Below are 7,821 nucleotides of genomic sequence, written 5' to 3'. Positions count from 1 at the left end.
GAATAGGCATAGTGTTCCTGATGACTTATCTTTTTGCAAAATGTAACTTTGGGTCTGGGTGAGCTAAAAACACAGGCTAGCTTAGGGACAGGCATTGGCCACACAAGAATCCTCATCGTGTGGGTTCTTCTAGTAGTTATTTAAGCATTCTGTACTTCTAAAAGGAGCTCCTGCCACATCCTTAGAACTCTAAATTGAGTGACCTATTAGTCGACTCAACTTTGCTATTAGCATGGGATGTGCTTAACAAAGAGTGGAATGTGTGGTTTTATAATCATATTCCTTCATAAACTTCTCCACTTTCCCTTTGATGAACACTTGTTAGCTGTCAAAATCTCTTAATAGACCAAATCTATAGATGATACTGTCATGATTTGAAAAATCCTGCTGTATTATTATTATTATTATTGTTATTATTTTTTCCACATATTAAACTCTGATACCATGCTATAATATCCCGAACCCCAAGTGGGTGCTAGATTGACTTGTCCATATTTCAACTAAAACATGCAGCGGAAACTTATTCATAAATTCCGAATACAATACTAGAGTTCTAGAATTACCATATCATATATACACATGTCCCCCCAAAATTAGGATAATACTACAGGCAAAAGTAATATCAAATGTATCTATATACATATATATACGAGTGTCTCACCAACACTATCTTCAAACCCCACTAATTAATAAGACCAGTTCCTTGGATCTCCTGAAATGTTAAAAGATTATTGGGGTAAGACACCTCTCAATAAGATGACATATATTATTGTCAGTGTGTGACAACATGAGTTTTGAGTAGCATAACTTATAACCTTTAAATAATTAACTAGTAAATTATGTAAATCTGTACTCATATATATATACTTATATATTTAGTAACATGCATGCTTTTCTTCATAAACATATTTTATTATAATAGATTCTTCTGTGTAGGTAAATTGTTTAATATATCTATACATACATAAAATTATCCTTGGGACCTTCATAAATCTTGTCATGCAATAACCCCGCATAATCGGATTGTGCGACTTATAAGTTGGACTTAGCACTAGCTGACCTACCATGCTAAGTCAAACATAAAGATTATAAGTATGATTGCCCACCTTGTAAAGACCTGGAAATTTAAAAGGATTAAAATAATTTAGAAAAAAATAAATAAATAAAATAACAAATAAATAAATAAAAGGAATGACGTGGGAAAAAAATTAAATTAAATTAAGTAACTAAATTATTAGTTGTTAAATTAAATATTATTGAATTGGATTTAAAAAAATAATAATAATTAAAATAAGATATATATATATATATAAAGTAATCTGAAGATAAGAAGAGAAGAAAGAAAGAAGAAGAAGAAAGAAAGAAGGAAAAGCAGAAGCAGCACGGCCCCCCACCCCCTGAAATTTCATTCCTGCCAGCCGCAGCCACCTCCGTTTCCGTCTCTGTTTCTCTCAATTTCTCAGTAAATTTGTAGCAGATCGGGAAACGGAAGGTGCCGTTGGATTCCTGGTTCCGCTACCGACATTTCTATTGGAGCAGATTGATCGTGGGAACGACTTAAGCACTGCTCCTGGGGAAAGGTAATTTTATCCATTTTCTCAATTTTGTTTTAAATCTATTGTTAAATCAGCGAACGGGTATCACCACGTGATCCTAATCATCGTCATCGTTATTTTGACATAGGTAATTTTTCAATTGAGATTTTCTAGGCCCTACTCCAAAGCGAGAGTGAGATTTAAGAAATTTGGCAAATTAGTTAAATTTGCGGGTATAATTGTAAATTGAAAATTATGACCCTAGAAAATATTTAAATATATATTATTTAGAAATAATTTAAATGGAATTAGGGTTTTTAATTCAGGACTTGGGTAAGCGCCGCGGGTGTAATTTTGGGCCCCGCAGGCATAATTTAGAAAATTAAGTGGGAGTATTAAATATTAGTTTAAATGTTAATTTGAGGTGTGTGGAGCTGTGTGAAGTCTAGGGAAGGCTAGATGAGTAGTATTTTGGGGAAATGAATTAATTAATTTGGGAAATTTGGTAATTTGGTTATATTTAAGGATATATTTATTTATTTAAAATTTATGGGCCTAGAAAATATTAAAATAATATTTTATTCGGGATAAATTACATGGGATTAGAATTTTTGAATCAGGATCCGGGTAAGCACCGCAGGTATTTTTCGGAGTCCCTGTCGGTGTAGTTCAAGAAATAAGGTAAGGGAGAAATTTATATATTAAATCAGGTTTTTTATGAATAAAAAATGAACATGTGTTATTTATGTATATATGATTTTATGTGGGTTTAAAATGCCAGCCATGAAATTTATGTTTTCTGAGCCTAGGATTGTCGATATAGTTATGTATGTGTGAAAGTAAACAAACGAAAGTGAAAGGAATTTTCTAAGAAATTATGTAAGAAATGAAGTGTATTTTGAGCATGTAAATGTTAAATGTGGGTTGACTCATTTTATGAGAAATATGTATGAATTTTACTGCTAAATTGTGTGGCATGAGAATCTGTGCAAATTATATGTTAAATGTATGAGATGCAGGCTAAGTAAGTAAAACAATGAGAATAAAATATGATATGGACAATGTTGCCTGTGTATGTTAAATGCAACCATGTAAATGTAAGACAGCTGAAAGACAGTCATGTTAGCAGATTTAGCACACTTCTGTGTAGACTAACTGATGACAACTAAAAGGAGCTGTGTTAGTAGATCTAGCACGTTTCTACGTAGACTAACTGATGATGGTTAAAAACCAGCTGTAGTACGAAGTAATGAAATGAAATGAAATGATAAGCAATGAAATGACGATGAAAAGGCAGTGAAATGAAATGACAAAGGTAAATGATGTAAATGGAAAAGAGTCACTTAAAGTGAAACGAAATGCAAAGTTAAGTTATGAACAAGAATGAATGTGCATGAATGTATAATAACAGAACATTATGATGTATTATGATAATAGAAGTATGTATGTATGTAGAACATGTTACGATTGGGCGAGGCATGCTCTTTGCCTGAGGGCTTGCTAAGTAAGGCGAGTGCACTAGTAGCTTCAGATGTGGTAGTAGCTGTATAACACACTAGGGCAGAGGGAACCTACTTGTATGGGCGGGTAGGATTCCCTATCCTTAGGGCCTTTGTTGGTAAACTATTGTTGAACTGTGTGAGTACGGGTTTAATCTACCACTTAAGGGCTTGCTGAGTAAGGTGAGTTCTTTGATATGTTTTAATTGTGACCTTAGGGTTACCTAAGTATTAGAGCAGAGGGGTGCTACTTGTATGGGCGGGTAATCACCCCTATCCTTGGGTAATCTCGTGGGTTAAATATTTGCATGTGATTGTTTAGGTTCAAAAAACGATTTCAATGTTATATGATGATTTGCAAATGAAATAAAAATGATATCTATCTATCTCATGTTGGTCACACGCTGTTTTAATATGTATATTTCTTCCCTTACTGAGATGTGTCTCACTCGAATATGATTATTTCTTTTTCATTACATCCTCGAGGTCGAGCTTAGGGAGCTCGAGGGTATTTAGCATTTTGAGGGACTTAAAGAGAAAGGGTATATTTTCAAAACACTTTGGGGGAATGTAAATATTTATGTTTTAAGTTTTTATGTTTTAATCTTGTTGAGAACAGGATGGTTGTGAAAATATTGAAATGCTTTTGGAGATGTATGTATATATGGGAATGCAGGTGTTGGATGGATATTGTGGATTATAGATAGAAATTAGTAAACTCTGGTATTGTGTTATATGAAGATTTTGTTTATATTTTGCACTGCGTATGTTATGTTAATCAAGGATTTTATCTGGTATAACGCGCCGAACTCGGGTTTAAGGGTTCGGGGCGTTACACACCTAGTTTGGTCTGAACCCATCCTACTCTCCACAACACTTCGCAGGCCAGATCCAGAGGGTATCTTGCTCTCCGCATTGCTTCATGGGCCAATTGACTATCCAGTACCCACACTCTATCTAAGAAGTATGGTTGCACTGACTGATCTATACACCCAACTTGGTTCAAGCCCACCCTGCTCTTCGCAACACTTCGCGGGTCAGACGTGGAGGGGTATCCTGCTCTCCGCAACACTTCACTAATTTTGCTAGCTAGTTACGGTACCGTGCTCTGAACATGCCTAGTCCATCAGGGTTCTGATATCATATAGTACAATTTATATAGCATAACTGATAATGTAATCTCATTTCATAATATAACTGTCTCATAACTCGTTTTCGTGTTTCTGTGTAAAATCTATCATATCATGATTTCTGAATAAACTGTTATATATATTTGACAACGACACTGGGTCGGTTGAACTGACATAGCATTGGGCTGACTGAACTGTCACGACACTGGGTCGGTTGAACTGTCACGGCACAGGGCTGACTGAAATATCACGTCATTAGGTCGACTGAACTGTAATAATATACTATATAATATCATATTTTATGTAATATCTATATTATTTCTTAAAATCGTTACCAAACTGCACTTAATTTGTATATTCATAAAATGTTCGGGTCCGTATATACATACTCTAAAATAATCATACTCATGCCACACGAGTGAGTGTTACTCTATAATATATTAACTATCTGGGAAAAACATAATTTGTCGAGAAATAATATTAAGTCTACTATTAGGGTTTACTCAGTTCAAACAATAGATTTCCCAAGAACATACATAATTCATAAATATGCTTCTCATATACCAGAATATCCAAAAAAATCATATATATAATTTCTGTAATTAAATACTGTAATTTAACCAATAAATATTCTAAAAATTCCTAACATAACCTATCCCCTTACGTAATTCCTAAAGAAATGCCTGTAGGGATCCTAAACCGTGCTTGCGGTGTATGCACAAAACCCTGTATCCAAAATTCCTAATTTGATCAACTCATTCCCCAAAATAAAAATCATTTTAACATTCCTAGACCCACATACTCCCAATGACTAATTTGACTTTAAAAACATTTTCCTTACCCTAGTTTTAGAGTGGTTCCTGGAAAGCCTGAACTACGAAATTGCTCCGATTAAACTACAGAGAATTGTTGTCAAGATCCTGAAATCACATTTATCACTTGATTTGGGTTGATTTCGAGCCAAAAATCGAAGAGAGATAGCAGAGAGGTCACAGTCGAGAGAGAGAGAGAGAGAGAGAGAGAGAATTTTAATTTCTTTAAGAAAATGAGCTATAGGATCCTTATATATAAGCTACTGCCAAACAAAATGGTCGACGATTTGGTTTTTAACCAAACTCCTTTTCACTGTTTTACCCTTAACTCGTCGCGGTAACTCAAAATCGTTGACGGTTTTCTGAGCTCCACCAAAACCGTCGATGGTTTGGCCTTACACCAAATCAATTCCTCGTTCTCTTACTTATTTTTATTTTCACTATTTTTCAGGTCTCTACATTCTCTCCCCTCCTTATTAAAATTTTGTCCTCGAAATTTTCCATTTAACACTTGTACTAACATTTGAGGATAATTGTTGAAATTTTATTAATTATCCTCATTTATGGTGGAGGAATATCGTGGTTACATTTACGGCTCTGAGAGATTACAATAACCAAATCAAAACTCTCCCAAAACCACCCAAAACACAAAACTATTACATGAAAATCTACAATTAAATACACCTGAACTACTTAACCTGCACAAAACCTACTTATATACAATGAGTCCTTATCTGAACCATTACTTTTCTTCTTGGCTAAGGCTGGGCCCCACTAAATAGATATGGGTACTTCTGACGCATTTCCTCCTCTAACTCCCACGAAACTTCCTCAACTGTATGATTGCTCCAGAGTACTTTTACTAGTGAGATTTTCTTGGTGCGTAATTCTTGCTCTTTATGATGTAGGATCTGGACTGGAACTTCTTCATACAATAGAGTATCTCCAAACTCCAATGCCTTATAACTTATTATATGTGATGGATTTAGGATGTATTTCTTAAACATAGACACATGAAATACATCATGGATTTTGGATAACGCTAGGGGTAACGCTAACCAGTAAGCAACTAGATTGATTCTTTCCCGTATCTCAAACGGCCCGATATACTTAGGGCTTAGCTTACCCTTCTTCCCAAATCTCATCACTCCTTTCAACACATAATCTCCTACACCAAATTTTAGCGCCCGTCGGCGGGTATCTTCGTAGCTTTTCTGTCGACTCTGAGCTGTTTTAATTCTTTCCTAAATAAGCTTGATTTTCTCAGAAGTCTGCTGTATAATTTCTAGCCCCAAAGTATGCTTTTCACCAATTTCATCCCAATATAACAGAGATCGACACCTCCGACCATACAACGCCTCATACAGGGTCATCCCAATACTGGCATGGTAGCTGTTATTATAAGCAAACTCCACTAGTGGCAGATATTGAATCCATCTACCTCCAAAATCTACACACAAGCCTGCAGCATATCTTCGAGTATCTGTATGGTCATCTCTATCTGTCCATCGGTCTGAGGATGAAATGTTGTACTGAACGTTGACTGAGACCCCAAGGCTCCTTGTAAACTCTTCCAAAGTTGAGATGTGAACCATGGGTCCCGGTCAGAAACGATGGACACTGGTATGCAATGCAGTCTGACTATCTCCTGTATATACAACTCTGCCAATCTACCCATGGAGTAATTAGCTCTGATGGGAACAAAACGGGCAATCTTCCTTAATCGGTCAATGATTACTGGATAGCATCCTGCCCATGAAGTGCAGACGGTAATCGTGTGACGAAATCCACATAAATGTGCTCCCACTTTCATTCGGGGATGTGAAGTGATCGTAACAGACCTGCCAGTCTCTAATGCTTAGCCTTCACCTACTGACATGTCAAACATTACTCTACATATTAGGCAATTTCTCTCTTCATATTGCTCCACCAAAAGGATACTTGCAAATCCCTGTACATTTTCATGCTTCCTGGATGTACTGTATGCAAGGAACGATGCGCCTCTTTCAAAATAATCTTTTAATTTCGGCGTTATCGGGTACACACAACATGCCATGAAACCTCAAAGCTCCATCATCCAAAATATTAAAATCAGCTCATTGTCCACACTGCACTTTATCCCTAATCTTTACCAATTATGTATCTTGCATCTGCACAATCTTAATCTCTGCAGCAAAAAATGTCTGGTGATTTCCCTCTACCAGCTCCATACCAAGTCTTTCTAAATCCATTCTGATTTGATGTTGCGCCACCACTGCTGATGTTGAGGCACTTCCTGACTTCCGGCTCAAGGTATCAACTACAACATTAGCCTTTCTGGGGTGGTAATTGATAGTGCAGTCGTAATCCTTTATCAATTCCAACCATCTCCTATGCCTCATATTCAATTCCTTCTGTGTGAAGAAATACTTCAAACTCTTATGATATGTAAATATTTCACACTAATGTCTCCAAATTTTCAATGCGTACACAACTGCAGCCAATTCTAAATCATGTGTAGGGTAATTCTTCTTATATTCCTTAAGTTGCCGAAAAACGTATGCAATGACTTTCCCCTGTAGCATCAAGACACACCTGAGTCCTTTCTGAGACGCATCACTATATATCAAAAATCTCTCATCTCCTGATGGAATAAACAAAATTGGTGCAGTGACGAGTCGTTGCTTCAATTCCGGGAAACTCCGCTCACAATCATTGGTCCATTTGAACTTCACATTTTTTTCTCGTTAACCGTGTCAGAGGACTCGATAGTCAGGAAAAACCCTCCACAAACCGCCGCTAGTATCCTACCACCGAACTTAAGAAACTTTTTATCTCCTGAAAATTCCTCAGTCTCGCCCAATTC

Source organism: Malania oleifera, chromosome 7 (genome assembly GCF_029873635.1).
Source record: "Malania oleifera isolate guangnan ecotype guangnan chromosome 7, ASM2987363v1, whole genome shotgun sequence".
In the NCBI taxonomy this organism is placed as follows: domain Eukaryota; kingdom Viridiplantae; phylum Streptophyta; class Magnoliopsida; order Santalales; family Ximeniaceae; genus Malania; species Malania oleifera.
The sequence above is the reverse complement of the archived record's forward strand: the minus strand, read 5'-3'. Positions refer to the sequence as shown.